Genomic DNA, 15,437 nt, shown 5'->3' on the forward strand with positions numbered 1-15,437 from the left:
TATGGGTTAAAGTTACCCTCTTTCATGTTAATTTTACACATAAAAAGGTGTAAAATTAACAAAAGTTAAAAAAAAGTCAAAAAATTAAAAAAAAGTTAATCGCACCCTCTTTCTTTTCTCAGTGTATGCAGTATTTGTCATCTCCAAGTAACCACAATTACTTGAATATTATCTAACAACACATTCACTCTGAAATGAAAATAAGTGTTTTTTATAAGAATTTGCCCAGCAGACAACTTACTGGCATGTGAGTGTCAGATATATACTCGATAGATTACGCTTTTCACAATGGGAACAGAGTGGGAAACTGTTTCCAACTCAGCTCCCAACAATTTTTAAGCTTTTATGCGAAAAAGTTCAACCTAATAGAATTTTTTCTCACAAAATCACCATTTTTAGGTGTGATTCCTTTTAATCACATCTATTTCACATGAAGTTGAAAATTTTCTAACAAATTTGTTGAGAAATTTCTCAATGTAAATGACCTATAGAGGAAAAAATCTCGTTAAAAGATCATGTTACGAAAATGTTTCTGGAAAAGTACAAACATTTACGAACTTTTTAGTGGGTCATATGATTTACGAGCGCTTTGTAAGTCCCCAATAGAAATTCACAAACATTTGCGAACAATTTTACGAAATATTTTTTGTCTGTGCAGTATTAAATGGGGCATGGCACTAAATGAAGTCACTACCCTATAGGGGAATGTTGGCATGGTTCGCACAGAGTGAACCTTCGAACAACGCAAATTTTCTCTTTGTTTGCAAAGAGCTAGTTCGTCATTTCTTAGCCATAAGATAGATCATTATTAAGCTCATGAAACGAGATGAGAAATGGTAGGTCAACTCATTGCAAACAAAGAGAAAATTCGCATCGTTTGAAGGTTCACTCTGTGCGAACCATGCCTACATTCCCCTACAATAAATAATTTTGATAATAAAAGATAGAAAATATAAAAACTTACATTTCAGGCGTTTTTTTTTGTATACAAAGCGGAAGAATCGTAGATTGTGTATTACCACTAAATATTCCCTTATTATTAATATAGTTCTACAGTTTTTTTTTAATACGTATTTATTATAGTTCCATTAATATTAATTACTTCATATAATATAACTTTTGCAATTTCTTCTTTTCCACTTTTCACACACAATATCTCTGCTTTTGGGGAAAATCTTAGGAACAGCAACAAAAATGTTTCACATCCTTTCGTCTACAGGAAAAGTAGATATAAGTAAATAGAGTATCCGATTTTTCACTTGAATTCCCCTATTCCCAATCTCATAAACTTTAGAGATAAAGAGCTTTCAGTATTTCTCGATGCTTATTTATTAAATGGAGATTTTATATATAGAAAATTGGCAGTGATGCACTATAAGTTATTTACCATAGTAATTAAATATTCTTCCTATTTAACACTTCACTTATTATATTTATTTTTTTTATCAATAATCATAAGGAGTATTGTTCGATACGTTTTTCTTAGCCTTTATTCTTTTCACTGTCTTCACCACAATTGAAATGATTTATTCATATAGAATAATGCAATCACAACTTAATTGTATATTTTCATCAAATATTCTGCTCATATTCATGTTTTTTTGTCTCATTTTTCTTTTCTCTGTCAACTTATCAATAGCACTAATCACATACTTTTCTATCACATATTTTTTTCTTAGACTTTTAGTGTAATTAATGGGTATATTAGTTATTTAAGAGATTAATAGTCTTCGTGGTTTAAGAGTTTTTCATTAGTTATTATCAATATGATCTTAATTAGTAAATATTAATTGTAAATATATAGTCTTTTTCATCTAATATGCAATATAACAAGATTTAAAGCTATTTTAAAGTATATTTTTCTTTTTTTATTGTGATTATTATTTTGTTCTTTATTTTATAAATCTTTTTTTAGTATTTTCTTTTATTTTTTTTTTGTATAATAAGATTCTCATATTCCATGAAAATTCACTTTGCTGTCCATTCTTTTTTTTAGAAATTGTCACTGGGCATCACTCGAAGTTGCCATTATTTTTGCGTTGAGTAAAAACTTTGTTTTAAAAATAGATACTTTTTTCGTCAACAGCAAGAATGAATCTCATTCAACACTTTTTACACAACAAGTTCTTTTTCTTACTCTTTTTTTTCTTGCTTTTTCTATCTCTTCCCTCATCTACTACACTTCATTTTTCCCATCATCCCACTCTGGCAAAGCCCACTCATACAGTTTTCTTTCAAGAGAAAGAAAAACACTGATGGAATTACTATTTTTTTCTGCTTGGTTTACACTTTGCACTTCTTTTAGACCATTAGATTTTCACTTTGAATTTTCTTACTTTTCTTTTCTAAGAAAAAAATTTGAATTCTTATAAGCTTTGATCATTTGAGACTAATTCCAATACGAGATGCATTACATTTTGTCACTTTCCTTCTGCACTTTGTGCATCAGTAATGTTGAGAAATTCGGGCATTTTTTTTTTTAGAAAAAAATCTACTGAAAGCAAATACTCCATCTGTAGATGTAATCACTTTTCACTGCGATACTCATTTGAGAGCACTATTCTTTTGTGCACAGTATAGACACTGCAGAATGCGAAAGCACTTTCTCAAAATTTTACATCACATCTGTGTGTGTCCTATTTTTGGGCAATTGTAGCAATTGATATTGACAATTAATTTTATGCACTATATTTTTTTATTGTATTTAGTTAAACAAGGAGATAAAGAAAAAAAATCCCGTTGTATGATAACACACAGAGTTGCAAAAGTCTTTCCTCAAAGTATGATGATGCCTTCACGAAGGCGCCGACCGAACTGGCTGGTCTCGAGCACACAATGAGGAAAATCTGATTTTCCTCTCCTTTCAGCCAACACTGAATCTCCTTTCTTGCAGTAGTGCTACCTTCTCACTCTAGAGCTGCCTGACTAAGCTTGGCTGGCTCGTTGACTGCCTGGCAGGCTGTCACCATTAAAACCAAGAGGGGAATTTCTCTCTGACACACTTTGAAGAATCCCAACAGAAAATTTTAGAGAGTGAAACAGACAGAATTTTTCTCTCTTCAAAGAGGATAGAATACACAGCATTTCAAACACAGGACAGAGATAGAGAGAGAGCAAGCGAGAGAGAGAATATTCACGAGATTTTTCCCCAATTTCCTGGTACACATAACATGGACACACATACAAAATCTGTCAGAGGGATCTCAGTTAGAACAAAAAGCAATATATAAAGAGAGAACAAACCAGGAGAATCGGTATACACGAAAATTTCACCATGAACCACCGAATACAAATACATTTATACACAAGCAGACGGAAAACCCAAATAATTTTCCCAATTTCTGTATAAAAAGCTCTATCAGAAAAGTAAGAAAGAGATGAATGCCTCAATTTTTTTTAGCCAATACCCATCCGAAAATGCTCTATTGTGACACAATCAAAAACTATTTCATTTCCTCACTATTTTATATTTGCGAATACTCTCTACCAATCTATCTGATCATCATATATATTTCACTGTTCTACTTTCGCAAAAGCAAAAATAAGGATGACCAAGTGAACAACACTTCGCAGAATGCATAAAGTCTTAGGTCTAGTAGGGGCTATATTCTACATTTTTTTACTAATAATTGTTATGACAGAAAAAAAGTTGTTTGTCAGTCCAATTCAAAGGGTACACCATTCCAAAAAAAGATTCGTCACTTGTTTCCTCAAAGTTTGCAAAAAATATATTATTTCAAGTAGAAAAATATGAGGAAATTTTACTAAATTGGAAATGAATATCCTTATAACGAACGGAAAATCACAAAGTATGGAGAAGTAAAGCACCTTTGAATTGAAGCAGCTTTGAAATTGCGTTTTTTTGTCCTATTTTTAAATAAAACTGGACCTTACCCTGATATAATTTAGCTTCGTAATTGGTCTGATGAAGGTGCTACACTTCCCCCTAATAGGGGGAGGCTTTGAACTTTCGCACACAAAAATGATGTTCAAGTTCAGTGATTTTTTCTGACTACCATGCAAACCGTACAGATTCTCCAACTATGCCAAGAAAGTCTCTTACTTATAGGGTTCATAATCCCACCTCAGATAATCCCAGAAAATCCTCAGATTTTCCTCTAAAGGAAAATGAAAATTTAATGGCGAATTGTGCGAAAGTTCAATCAAGTTTCCATCTTCGCACACGAGTCACGTCATCATTGAACACCCTATTTTTACCTTAAATTTTGCACCGGACACTTAAAGTTGCACATCATTGTTTTAAGGGAACTCTAATCTACTTGATTAAACCGTTTTTATAAGGAATAAAACTTTTTAATATCACTTTTTTGGAAATTTTCTAAGACATATTTTCATAACACTAAAATCCACTTTTTTGCTCGATTCCATGAGAATTTCACTCTGGAAACGGTAAATCTGGTGAATGCTTTCTTGAAAAGTCCAAATATCACTGCACTTAGCGAGGCTCAGTGCTCAATTTTCGTTTGAACCTCAATTTCGTGGTTAAAAAGCAATCTGAGAGAAAAATTGTACATGGATGAAAATGTAGCTAATAAAATTCTCTATCAAACCCACAAAACAGATTGTTAAGGGCGGTCCTGGTTTTCGAGATATTTTTGATTAAAGTTGCTAAAAAGTTCGATTTTTCCATGTTTTCTGACGTATATGTGGCTATAGCGCCTCTGGTGTCAGTTTCACGAACTCCATTTGTCCAAAAGATTATCGGGCATATAAAGGAGAACAAATGTTCCTATATTAAGAAAAAAATCAGATCAGCAGAATCGGAGATATAGGCACCCAAGTATCAAAAAACGGCAAGAACGGTTTTGCCTAGATCCCAGGCGCAAAAACAAAATGAAATCAAAATTCGTAAATCATTTGACCCTAGCAATATTAAAAATAGCACGACAACCCAGAGACAAAATGACTGTTGCACAGTTTTTTCAGTAATTGATGTGAAATGTGTAAGTCTCTAGGAAAAACAAAAGAAAATTCACAATATTCGAAGGCATGAACGTTCGAAAGGAGAGTACTTTCCCCTATATGCCTTCATGTTGCCATTCCAGTGAAAATTAAACACGTTTTTTTTACACTTTACTGTGTTCACGTCCACATGACCAACTTTTTTTTGTTTGGTTCCTATCTCGACTGTTTGGCGGTTCGGTTTTAGAACGCGGCGAAGATTGTGAAAAACAGTCGAGACAGGAACCAACACAAAAAATAATCGATAATACAGAAGCACTTGAGAAAAGTAAAATGCTAAAAAGTAATGTTCAGAAAAATTTACGTTTTTATATGATCAAAATGTACATTGTTTCTTATTTCTTATATCATCACTTATGGGGGAAAGTACGCTTCCTGCGAACGTTCATGCCTTCGAATAATGTGAATTTTCTTTAAGTTTTCCTAAGAGACTTACACACACATTTCTATTAAAATATTAGTTGGCTTATCATCAATTGTTGATGATTCGGTGATAATTTAGTGTAAATCTTTTACGAAAAACAAATGAAATTCACATTATTCGAAGGCATAAACGTTCGAAGGGAGAGCACTTTCCCCTATACACATAAGTGGGAATGAATTTAGAATGATTTCACTGAAAATGTAGTACCCGATCAGTTGAACAAATAATATAGAGCCCTGTTCAATTTGTTGAAGAATGAAGACGTATTATTTTAGTTATGAAGATATGTACATATCATCGAATTAGACCATTTGTTAAATTAAAGAGTTTACCTCAATATTCAACGTTTTTTTTTCTAATCCTACACATATATTTACCATTAACAACTTCAAAAATCTACAAATTCACCATTTTCCTCTCAAATGAATAATAATAATAATAATATTAATGCTGGCACAACATTCCATGAAGGAACAAGGCCTTCCCGCAAGGGGATTTCTATACATGCATTATTATTTTTTCTTGTACAGAATGAAGTTGTCAGTCCCATGTCTGTGGAATCAAGTACAGTGAAGCTCACTGGATGCAATCCGAACACCTTTAACGCCAGAAAAAATCCTGGTGACCTAAAGGAGATTCGAACCCGGGACATTTGCATCATAGAGCGAGTGCTCTACCACTTGACCCATTGAGTGCCATTCCTCTCAAATGACATACACTTAAAATGTAACCGGATTACATTAAGTTGATTGCATGTTTTTGACCATTTTGAGTAACTTTTTAAATGGGGCAACAAACTTTTGACGCATGAAAAATGAACAGCTTTCGGACAACAATTATTTTCTAAATAAAATTAATAATTAATTTTTTTTAAATACATAAATAATTCTGAAACACGCATGAGGCAACAAACTTTTGACACCTACTGTAATGTAGGAGACAACCAAACATCAAATAATGACAAATCAACCTGCTTGTGGCATTGATTGGTGTGAACATCAGTCCAGACTATTTTAAACTTTCCTACACGTCCTAACTCACTCAATAAGACCGTACATTAATTAATCTAATACAGTTGTCCCCTCGATCACTAGAGGCGCTCACCCTACGAAGGAGCCATTGTGTCTATTTAAAATACTTATCACTTTTAACCGGTAAATTCAAGTGGGAGGAGGTGGAACTATTTTGATAATAGATTTTTTTCGCAAATTTCTAAGGAAACTGGGCTTCACCATAATTGTTTATCTATCTAAATTACATTACTTTAAAGCCCATATCCTTTACGAAAAATGGTATGTCAATGCAGCTCCACCTCCCTTTACTACCTGTACATGACTTAAAATCGATGGATTACTACATGGTTTTCTCAATGAGTTCGAGCAATAAACAGTCTATATAGACAAAAATCTATCAATACATTAAGTAAGCATCCTAAATCCTCAACTGCCCAACTATTGGAATTCAAATCCTTGGCCTATCCACACACTCTGTCTATTGAGTAATTTGAATATGAAAAAGAATACCATAGTTGTCCAGCGTGAATAAATCGAAAAGGGTTGATTTTTTTCACATCCTTCGCTATATCTTCTCGCATGTGTCCTATACACAAAAATCATCCTACTTTTCCTCATCGTCGACTACCATTTCACATCTTTTTGTCATCGTCATCGCGAAACGCGAAACAATGTTGGCATATAAAAATAACAGTTACAATATAAAAGACGAAGGAGCAAAGTTACGAAGAAAAAAAATTATTCCCCTTTTCTCCGTGTCGTGTGATGTTCAAATCGTAAAAACACGAATGTCCTGTACATTTGTGTAAATTTCCACATAAAGTGGCCATTCTCGTTTTTAATGTTATTACATCCATACTATGAAATTTCATTGTTACGTGCTCTCTATTCATTTATATTTACACCACTAACTTATTTACTTTAAACTTCTTTCCACTCCTTCAGTGTCCCATTCACATATCAACCTCTTCTATGCGTGTCACATTTCTGACCAAATGCATTTTATCCATACACATTATTCACAATTATTGTGCACTCATAAAGGAAAATTAAAAAAAAAAGATTCTTTATGGATTACCAAAATGGAAAATACCACAACGACCTTAGTAATCAAATATTTTTCTTTTATTCTTCAAATGTTTAAAAAACACACACACACACACACTATTATATGACAGATCATATTTTCAATAACGGAATAAACTTGGTTATATTGCTATTATAACTATCCCAATAGCTTAGGCAGATTTACAGCTTAAGCCGTAAGTCGGGTTCTATTAGGAAACTGCTGGGGATGTAATTTAATCATTATTTTGATTATAATTACGTCAAGTCGTCTCTCGGCTTAAGTCGTAAGTGTATTCGGCACATAAGCCTTTAATGGTGAAAAAAATCCAATGAAAATATTTGTAGAAAAAAAAGTTTTTTATGAAGCTACATGAAAATGCTCAGAAATATTATTATTCCACTATTGCAATATAATTCCAGGCTAACCTGGTTAAGCGCTCTCACTGGCTGTAATACGAATTTCGGCGAGTTTAGTCCAGTTTCCAAATATCTCGAAATCGTAAATTAAGAATTTTTTTGCGGGTTCTCAAAACGTAAATGAATCATTTGCCCTTAAAATTTAATCTAAAAAAATCCTTACCTGATAAGAAAGTGCAAATGTTAAGTTACATGGGTAAACCTAAAGTCTGAAACCCGTATAACAACACTTAGTAAGGCAAACATTAAAAATGAGCATTCCGAATAAACGATTGCACTCCTAAGTAACCCCAATGGACTGTTTAATTTTAATTCTCTCAATAGGATAATATTGAACTATATAAAGGAATAAACAAACAAATCAGTAGAAGAACCTCTCGACATGAATAATAATAAACAATTCATAGGTGAAACTGGGGCACCATCGAATATGGGGTAGCACTGAACAGTGCTTTTTTTATTTCTAAACTACTTGAGATATGACGAACATTTCTTCAGTGGATAAGTATTCCTATAGTCGGTGGCAACTAAAATACCGAAAGCCAAAATCCCGAATGTTCAAAATCCTGAAAGAGATGAAATTATATGAAGGATAATATGTAGAAAAATTTTCGGGATTTTGGCGTTTTCGGAACTTTAGGGGCCAATCCATCTCAAAACGACCGAAAAAATCGCAAATCGAGGGGTCATGGTCTTAGATGTTTTTGAATTTTACATATGTTAAAGTACACGATAAAATAATATACCCCTATTTTTTTTTCGTCCGAAAAAAAAATAGGGGTATATTATTTTATCGTGTACTTTAACATATGTAAAATTCAAAAACATCTAAGACCATGAAGGGTACCCCTATGGTCGTCTTGAGATGGATTGGCCCTTAGTTATTCTGGATTGCTACACTGAAAAAAAAGAGGGTGCGATTAACTTTTTTTCCTCATAACTTTAACACTTTTTAGGTGTAGAAATATATCAACATTTTTAATGTTAATTTTACATCTGTTTAAGGGTAAAATTAACACGAAAAAGGGTAACTTTAACCCTCAATAACCTAAAATGGGTAATATTTACACCGATTTTGGATCAATACTGCAGGGTAAAATTAACATTTTCGGAATGATATTTTAACTTTTTCGAATTTCTCTAAGTGTACAAACTCGAGATTTTAGTTAACGAGATTTTGACCGGGACCCCCGTATAGTATCTGTGAATTCATACAGGTCTCGTCCTCTAAAGTCTAATATCTAATGAAAAAATCGTAGTGTTCAGTGCTACCCCGTGTTCGGTGCTGCCATAATTTCCCCTATACTCCAATGATTCCCTCATTGCTTCTAAAAAATTTCAAAGCACCGTAGATTCGGGTGACTTTGGCCTCCAGGTGTGACTTTGTCACCCTGCTATTCGTAAGCTTTTCTATAATTCCGGCCCACAAAGATGGTCTCCACTGATCAGACATGTTAGATAGGATTAGTGATTTAGATTACTAATTTAGAACTTTGAGATTTCCTAACAATTTTAGATAGCAAAAAGAAAAGACAACGAAGTAGTACTCTCAAATGTAAAATCTTGTACTTCTTTGTTGTCTTATTTTTCTCTTTGACTATCTGAAACAGTGAGAAAATCTCAAAATTCAAAAAGATGTTTAAAAAAATGTTTCTGGCGAAAAGAAATAAATCTTAAATCCTCTTTGATCACTGTTTAACTTTACATCGTTTAACACAAGATCGATCTGAGAAGCTACAAATTAAAAATATTTTTTTTAATAAATTTCATAAACTGGGAAAAATCAATAATTAAATTAATACTGATCTCCCAATTTTCAAACAGCTCAATTACCTTTTTTCTATGATGAAACTCATCAAGAAAACAAAATCATAAACGTATTTAAAACTCACATTAAGAATTTTCTTTCGTCACAATAAAGAGCAAGTGGTGAACAAGCAAGAAAAGAAAAAAACAATAAAAGGTCACACAATCAAATAAATATTGTAGTTTTGCAATGTTTGGGGCTAAATTTAGATTCTTATCTTATATCATGCATTTATAGATTTGTATATTTTTGTACAATATAGTCATAGATCATATGGGTGAGTGGTAAGCAATGAAGAAATTTGCTTCAAGGAAAAAAAGGCAAAGAAGAAATAAAAAAAAAACATCCTAAAATATTAAAATTTATCTTGTTGGGAAGAAGAAAAGAGCGCACATATACATTTAACACACAATGCCAACAATATAAATCACATCAGATTGAGAACGATTAGGTTTAACGCATGCGTTTTTCCATTTAAATTCTCTTTCAGGCCAGAAAATCGCACTATCACAGGCAGAAATCCAACACACATCTACCCAGTCGTTTTCCTCTGTGTATACCCCCCCCTCCCCATCATCATCGGTGGAAAGTACAACGAGGAAAATTCACATCAAGTTCTGCATCCAACCTAAATATCTAAATGGATTAAATTCTTAACCCATAATTTATCCTCTATCAAACTCTTGTGTCAAATTTTAGAGTAAGACTACTAACCGAATAATGGGGAAAATCTCAATTTATGGATGAAGAAAAACAACTTTTTATTTCTACCCCACTAATATATCGAGCAATTTTCCTCTTTTTTTTTCATCATCTGCATGAAAGCAATTTTTTTTTCATACCATAATATATATCACTTTGCATTAAAATGTCATATAAGAAAAAAAAATTGGGTTATAGATGTCTTGGTTGGAATATTGAGAGCAAAATGTGGGCCACCGGGACTCCAACAGAATCAATAACTGCAACACTGAGGTGGATTTTTCGAAAAGTCTGGGAAAAACCGATATGGAAGATTGGCAACATCGCTCCACTTTCCCTCCATTTTTCACCCAAAACACACACTTCTCTCCCTTGACATCTCTCATGTACGCAAACGCAAGAGATTGGTAAGAGAAAACTGGGAAAATATACAAATTGGAAACAACGCAGAAGAGATCTGGACCAATTGAGGGGTTGGAATGAGATCATCAAAATGTGCAATACATGCTCAACACTAAAATGTGTTACACTGAAAAGCATTTATTTTCCAGTGACCGGAAGTGAAAATTTCAGGGTTCTTCCAAGTCTCATTTTCATACATTCGTGAGTTTAAATATTTTTTTCCCACAAAATCATCTCCTTTTCGGTATTATCCATCTGTAAACAAAAACAAGTGAAGGAAGTAAGAGGTCCAACCCTCTTCCTCTTTTGGCCATTTTGGAATACGCGCTCCAGAAACTTCTATATACCTAATATACAAATGTTCTTAATATGTGTACAAATATATATATACATATGTATTTGACACGGGGAAAATTCTCCTCAGTATCCAGCTCTGCTTCTGTGTCCTGTTTTTCATCTCTCTACGACGGAGAAGATTCAGGACATGAGCGCTTCTAAAATACTCCGCGTGCAAGGGAGATCACATGATTCATGCTCAATGTGCATCCATTTAGAAATTTGAGATGTTTCAGGGTGAAAAAGAGAAGACAAAATGCTTGCAAAATGTGCGCTCTTGAGAAAATCAACCCTTCACTCCTTTGTCACCCTCATCATCCCCTATTTGAGTTACATTTTACTCACAGTGGGAAACTTGGGAAGCATTATGTACAATTTGAGTATTTAGGTCAAGTGAATACAATCGCTCTTCGATTTTCTCCCATTTTTATATCCTCCCAAAAAAATATTCTCGCTCTTTCTCCTCGCAACACTATATGTATATATATATATATAATATTTTCCACGACACTTTTCCATTCACTCAATATGTCAATGTTTTGCAAAGTTTAACCAACTCCATTCAACCATTCATAAACATTTTTCACCCATGACATTTCTCTGGATGGATCAAATAAAATCAATGGAAAAACGATGACGATTTCATGTTTCTGCATTTCAACATTGAAACAAAAACATCAGAAATATCCCATATAGACTGAATAAAATATTGCATCTAACTATAAATAACATTATTTAGAATGGAGCATTTCATTCAAAAAGCATTCTTTTTTTTATTATAGCCAACAGAAAAAGGTCTTTATATTTTTCTATCTTCAAAAGCACGAAACTTTTTATCACTATAGGGGAAGGCTTTCAGACTTCGCACACACTCTGGCTTCAAACACTTCATATTTTCCCATATTCCTGACCCCAATAGCAATATAATTTAATACCTTGTCTTAAGTTACACATTTTCTAAAAAAAAAAAAAAATGGAAAAAATATTAAGTGTTTGTGGCCAGAGTATGAGCGAAGCCTGAAAGTCTTCCCCTAATATTTCTTCATGTTTTGCCTGAATTTATGGAAGGTATAGAGCAGAATAACCACTTTCTGCTACTTTACTAAAAAATTTGTAATTTCATTCACAGAGTAAACAATTTTTTGAAATATATATTTATAAAACAGAATTGGTTCTGTTTGGGTAAATCAACTCAGAATTTATTTATTTATTAACGTGTAATTAAATTTAGTAAAGTGAGCAATTAGGATGTAGGTAGGGCCGTGGTGCTGGGCGCACTGAGGGGCAATGCCGTACACAGAAAAAAAAATAGTTCGTAAAATGTTTCGTAAATGTTTGTGAATTCCCTTTGGGGACTTACGTAATGCACGTAAATCGTAAAACCCACAAACAAATTCGTAAAAGTTTGTATTTTTTCACAAACATTGTACAAACTTGACGAACATTCATGGTGCATTTACAAACATTTGTTCGTAAATGTTCGAAAAATATTGCCATTTGTTCGTAAATTTTTGCCAGACAAACACAAAAGGACGAACAAATGACAAAATTTTACGAACATTTTTTGTTGGTTTACGAACATTTACGAACAATTTTTTTTTTGTTTGATAAATATTCGGATAAAACATACTAAAATTTGGACCCAATGCACAATAGATTTTTTGAGTTCTAAATTAAATAACTCAAAAATCTATTGTGCATCAGTTTCAAATTTTAGTATGTTTTAGCCGCATATTATACCTATCAAACAAAAAAGAATTAAAGCCGCTTCATAACCCCTGAGGGGACAAAGTTCGAAAATTGACTGGCCTATATCTCCGGTTCTAATTAACATTTCGACCTTTTTTTTTTATTTGTGTGTCTTAATGAGTAGGGGAAACTAGGGCAAAAAGTCACAAATCGAAAATTTCAAAATTCAATATCTGCCAAGATAAATAAGATACCGGTTTAAAATTTTTGGCACAGACAGCCTCCATAGGCCTTCTTCAATGTCGTAAGTTTCTTAAAATTTGAACAAGGAATTTAGAAAATAAAAAAATATCGAAATTTTTAGCCCTATTTTTGAAATATTTTCCGTGCAGAGTATATCAATTATTAGCTACTTATTTTAAATTTGATGCACTGGTGAATATTTCCCAAATTATCTGGATATTTTTTGAATACGAATCCGCTATCTATTTTAGAAATTTACAAAAATTCTTTTCTTCAGAAATTCTTTTATTAAAAACGACCACTTGGGGTAAAAAGTAACAAAAGATAAGGAGCAAAAAGTAACAAACACCGAAACAATTTCTTATGTCCCACGGCAAAAAGAAACGTCAATGCCATGTGTCGCCGCATGTTGTTTGCATTGGTCAAACGATTTGCAGTCTTTTGTGTGCTTTTTTTGTAAAATAACTTAAAATGCGCTTTTCTCGCTCAGATAGAGAAAACGGTCTTTTACAAAGGTGTAGAAGAATAAATTTCCAATGAAAATATGTAATCTAGGTATTTTACTTAAATTTACGGAATTCCGTAATAAAGTGAAACAAAATGTGATAGTATCACATGCCTGATACTATTTGCCCCAGCATTTTTGAGAATGATCACAAAATTACTTTTTAGAAAACGGCTCGATAAATATATTTCCTTACAAAATAGAAAAAAAATGACTTTCACAGAGTTGTAGAGCGGTGAATTTCCTATAAAACTGTGCTAATTAGAAATTTCGGAGGTGCACGGGTAGCTTGTAAAAAAAATAAAAGGGACAGATAATCCTAACCGGCTTATGTAGGTGAGATTCTTAACGTGAGCTAGCTCGGAGTGCATGCAAATTCGATTTAGAGCTGAAGTTGGGAGACGCCATTCAGTCATCTTGAATCAAATTCGTGAAATTATGCAAATTTTGTATTTAAACCAAAATATCAAGGATTTGGATGAACTGACAGAAAAGTGATATATGAATGAAATGTAGACCAGAATGTTCTCTATAATTTTCCCATAGAACATGATCTCATCGATTACTCAGAAGCCAAGACAAGCGAGGTTTTTTGTTTCTTAACTCGTTTTTTCATCCAGAGTTCCCCAAGTAGTCATTTGTTGAGCTTCAACTATTTCAAAGAATTGTTGTATTTTGTGGGACTTTCCATTTAAAACCCTATTTTAAGTGTCTTGGTGGAGTAGAGGCAGTCAAATTGGCATCTGAGTGATTTCAAAGCGTTTTTATGGGAAAAATCAATTTTTTCACACTTAAACGGCAAAATCGGAGTGATAGCGTAGTCTGAGCGGAAAATGATGTATGGACGAAATGTAGAGACAAATGTGTTCTACAATTGTGTCGAAGTAATCATCAAAATCGGTTTAGCGACAGTCGAGATAATTGAGGTTATGTGATATTGAATTTGGTTTTTCGACTGTGGCGCCCCTGGTGTTGGTCCCACGAAGTTCAAATATTCTAGAAAGTTGTAGCATTTGGTGAGATCTTTCGTTTAAGCCCTCACTCATCAAAATCGGTCACATAGAACCGGAGATATGATTTTTTGAATTTCGTGAACTTTGACCCCTCATATCTCCGGTTCTGTTTTAACCACAGCGCACATACGCACCATTTTGGAAACGTCCTAGACTGGACTACAACATACTAAAATTTAATTAACTTGCACAATGCCGTTTTTGAGAAAAGTGACTTTGAATTTGGATGAATTTTGACGCTATCACAGCGCCACCTGTGGTGACTTTTTGAACTTCCATCTGAAAGTGCTCATCGAGACGAAACCAAAAAGGTAAAATTTAGGTCGCTATGTTAATTAGAACCGGAGATAGAGGCCGGTCCATGTTCGAACTTTGACCCCTTATAGCTCGGGTCAGGGGTTATGGATCGACTTAAGGTTTTTTTTGTTTGATAGGTATAATCAACGGCTACAACATACTAAATTTTCAGCCCGATGCACAATGGAATTTTTGAGTTATTTAACTTTTAAGATTTAAAAATTTTCTTTTTAAAAAAAGCGCCCCTAGCGGTGGTTTTATGAACTTGCGATGTTAGAAGGGGAAGTGGCATTTCACGAGAGCTTTCCAAAAAGCCCTCACTTTTTAAATTATGACAATTAGAACCGGAGTTATGGCCATTTTAAGAAATTTTTTTTGGACCCTTATAGCTCGGGTCAGGGGGGTCGGGGGACCTTAAGTTTGGTATTGATGGAAAGCTCTAAGGCCCAGCTATAACATACTAAAATTTGAGTCCGCTGAATGCCATAGGGGCGGAGCTATTGAGAAAACAAAAAAAGGGGGGTCTTCAAAATGGCGG

The 15,437-nt window shown here is 33.4% G+C and overlaps 1 protein-coding gene across 10 annotated transcripts in view; it reads right to left on the bottom strand.

The window, feature by feature from the left end:
* Positions 1-15,437, bottom strand: part of LOC129804547 (protein encore) — a 177,809-nt gene that overhangs the window by 87,156 nt on the left and 75,216 nt on the right. The window contains exon 1 of one of the 10 annotated variants that reach the window (XM_055851910.1): positions 965-4,437. The exons of the other annotated variants lie outside the window; for them this stretch is intronic. The gene's annotated coding sequence lies outside the window, so the exon portion shown is untranslated. Of the gene's footprint in view, positions 1-964; positions 4,438-15,437 lie in introns of those variants that run through there. 10 annotated transcript variants of the gene reach the window in all.

This window comes from Phlebotomus papatasi, chromosome 2, assembly GCF_024763615.1.
Source record: "Phlebotomus papatasi isolate M1 chromosome 2, Ppap_2.1, whole genome shotgun sequence".
Classification (NCBI taxonomy): Eukaryota; Metazoa; Arthropoda; class Insecta; order Diptera; family Psychodidae; genus Phlebotomus; species Phlebotomus papatasi.